Here is a 3,519-nt window from a genome sequence, read left to right as displayed (position 1 = left end):
AGAAAGGTATGTTTTTTATTCTTTATTTTTTGATAATTTCGGTGATATAACAACATAATAGTTTAATTCAGAAGTTTTACGACATTGAGTTGTGGCCAAAAGCAAAATAAAAGTTACCAATTAGCGTTTCAGCTAAGCCTTACGTTATGTTTATATATTAGGCCTAATGCTTAAATTACACTACAATAGGCCTACTATTATTAAAGTAAGTGTTTAAAAAAGTTTAAGTTGTGAATAAATGTTAATTAATAAGTATTATTTTGGTATTTTAATAATATGTCATCTATTTGACTTAAAAAAATAAACGTTTATTACTACCAAATATCTTTTATCCTTTGTACTGTCGAAAATTTGTGTTGGTGTTTAAAAAGTTTTAAGTAATGAATAAATGTTGATTAATAAATATTCTTCTGGTATTTTAACAAAATATTATCCACTTGGCCTTAAAACATAAAAAAATAAAAACGTTTATGACTACCAAATATATTTTATCCTTTGTACAGTCGAAAGAGTTGAAAATTTATGTTGGAATGTCCGCACTATGTTTTCAATTTCCTGACCTAGAATACAGTGAAAAGGCTTAAGAATAATATTTAAGTCTCTTTCAGAGTGCACATGTATATTTGTTCACGATAATATTTAATTTTTCTGCGTAGTTTTTATTACATATGTGGTAATTAATTAATTACTTCGAAACTGATGAAATAAATGAAGAGTAGGTGCATTGTGGAGGTACAAATTAGTCTTAGTTAAATTCTATAATTTTCGTGAAACATTCAACAATGGTTTCCCCCCGTCATTTTTGACGGGTTTTTATCGTAGTTCATTTATAATTATCCTACTCTCTCCTAGCAAAAAGCTAGCTTGTTTATTTAACGATATGTTGATTTGTAATTAAGTATTAGGTAAAAAACTAACCGCGCATTAAGTTTCGTTGTATATTATACATGTGTTAGCAAACTTCTCCATCCCGTAAAATACACATCTAATTTTACTCTAGATGGCGCTAAAGTCACCCTATCTAACCGAATTACTTCCTCGGTCATGAATCGATGGTCTGTTGCGTGCGCGCGTCTAAACCATAGCGTTAGTCCCCGTACGTAAGTCTCGCATTTGTGTCGAAGACCTCACACTTAGAACGGTTAGAAATCTTACTCTTTACAGTCTTAGAAGTTACGTAAATCTAGAACCAACGTGGGCTGACTGATTGTAAAGCGTTATCCCAAACGATAGCATTAAGCCTAAGTATCGCGTTCACGGTAGCACTAGTTTCTCACGAAGATCATCGGCGCCGTCATAGGGTTGCTTTTTGGGCTGGGCCAGTTCTTTGTCCAACTAACAAGGGTAAGTAAACATTCTCGTGTACTCTTTCCGGAGCTGAAATTGCAGTCACAGCATTAAATTTAATATAGCCCTTATATTTGAGGTAGTTCTTATGAAATTTTAAATTTGTATGTGTTAGTTTGTACTCATTGGCAATATTTAGGTTAGCCATTGCCAATATTATTAAGCCGTTTTATTTTCACGCATACCCGTGGGTTCGTGGCCTGTAGTCCGTGTCGAACATGACAGCTCTCGGCTATTATGGCGGCATCAGCATGTATTCCGGGAGATCGTTCAATCTCAGTCTTGTTGTCAGCTTCCTTCCAAGGCGATTTTATTAATGTATTTTAAACAGTTTAGTGATAACTTATGTTACAAGGCCTTTATTATTTCGATGTTTGGATAAACTTTCCACCAATCAAAGTCTGTGCAACTTGAGAGAGTGAGTTACAGCGTAAGTGACGAATATGTGCTTAACAAACTCCTTTGTTAACTAATTCCTACTTCTTTCTACCCAATTACGGCACGTTTCAACGAAACCCCTAAAGTCTTGTCTTTACGCAAAACACTGAGGGGTTGATCATTTGTAACGATGTTTGTTAAGCCTTACCATGTCTGATCATCTGTATGTTTCCTTATACAGGGTAGCCCAAAACTGATAGAACTTACGCAAAACATTATTTACAACGTTTTTTTTTTAATTAAATACACAATAGGAACGATGCAAGCACCATTTACTACGATGTAACAAATCCCCTTGACTTGACCTATTCTACGTTTGTTTTATAGTACTTTCCATGGATTGAGATCACTATTATTAGTATTAGAAAATGGATTTCTTATGTACGTGCACTTGAGCCATATTAAAAGTACTTTTGAGTCAATCAACCTGAATAGTAACTTGCTATGTAACTTCAAAATCAACTAAATTGCTGATTATCGCTATTAAATCAGGTTTACCAGAATTTTGTAATAACTGCGTTATGTTAGTTATTTCGCTACTGCTAATAATTAGTTGCCATGGATTTTTTGGCGGTAAACTAACTGATATATTTGTGTTGTAACAAAAAAATTCATAGGTCATACTTTGTGCCACTGTTTGCTCTCAAAGAGATGCTCACTTGGGAACAATACAAACGTTGTACACGATCCTGTCTCGCTTGTTAAGAGACGAACGTCGTACAGAAATAAATCTAGTGTTACCCCACAAATAGTTGTCTCAAAATACCGTATTGTACGTGGTATTGTTTTAATTTGTAGGTTTAGTTTTTGTATTCATGTAATGTAGATCTTGGAACCGATTATACTGGTCCCAGTTGCGGCGTTATATTTTTAATTTGCTGTTGTAAAACTATAACTGAACGTTTTTCTTCTTTCATTATGTTATGTTGGTTAGTGCTAGCTTTCCAAGTTAGAATGTCACGCTGAGGATCAAATGTGTAAAGTAATTACTGTATAGTGGTTAAAAAAACAACAACAACAGTGGTTATATACTTGACCAAGGAGGAGGATAGTGAATTCATTGTTTCCGGGTCATGGTGGTGCTGAAGGTTATGTACTTTAAGTAATAATACGCGTATGTGTTATTTTTTTTATGGTTATCTGTGGTCAACAGAACAATGGAAGATTTTACTCCTTGCCAATGCAGGTTAGTGTGACGTTGTTTTTGGTAACCATGGTAACCCGACTTCAAAGAATTTTATCTTTGGCATTCTAATAAAGTATTAAACCAAAAACTTACTTCACAAAAAAAAAAAAATTCTTGTCAGTGGTCGATATGAAAGGTTTAATCTAATATTTTTGTGAAAATCACTACTATCGTCTTTACTCATAAGCAATACGTGTTTCATAACTTTCAATACATCGATAATATTTTTTTGCAAATATTAATAACCTATCCGAGCAATATTTTTACGATTCATAGGTAATCGAACTTATATTTAACACACGCTTTTGTAAGTAAACCAATAACAATATTAATAGAATGTAATATTATTTGTATATCTGAAGTTCTGACAGTGGACGTGAAGAGTAGGTTTTTACTAAAGATGTCGACTTTTATCATTTATTTTGTTTGTCTGAGTTACTGGTAGAAGACGTGAAGGTAGGTTTTTACTGAAGGTGTCGACTTTTATCATTTATTTTGTTTGTCTGAGTTACTGGTAGAAGACGTGAAGGTAGGTTTTTACTGAAGGT

The 3,519-nt window shown here is 33.4% G+C and overlaps 1 protein-coding gene across 1 annotated transcript in view; it reads left to right on the top strand.

Moving 5' to 3' along the window:
- The first annotated feature begins 1,047 nt into the window (after positions 1–1,047).
- The window catches only part of LOC106459991 (LIM domain transcription factor LMO4.2-like), a 58,670-nt gene continuing 56,198 nt past the window's right edge, over positions 1,048–3,519 (top strand). Inside the window, exon 1 of the mRNA XM_013919671.2 lies at positions 1,048–1,344. The gene's annotated coding sequence lies outside the window, so the exon portion shown is untranslated. The remainder of the gene's footprint in view (positions 1,345–3,519) is intronic.

This window comes from Limulus polyphemus, unplaced genomic scaffold, assembly GCF_000517525.1.
Source record: "Limulus polyphemus unplaced genomic scaffold, Limulus_polyphemus-2.1.2 Scaffold690, whole genome shotgun sequence".
NCBI lineage: Eukaryota > Metazoa > Arthropoda > Merostomata > Xiphosura > Limulidae > Limulus > Limulus polyphemus.
This window is presented reverse-complemented; position numbering and strand designations above follow the sequence as displayed.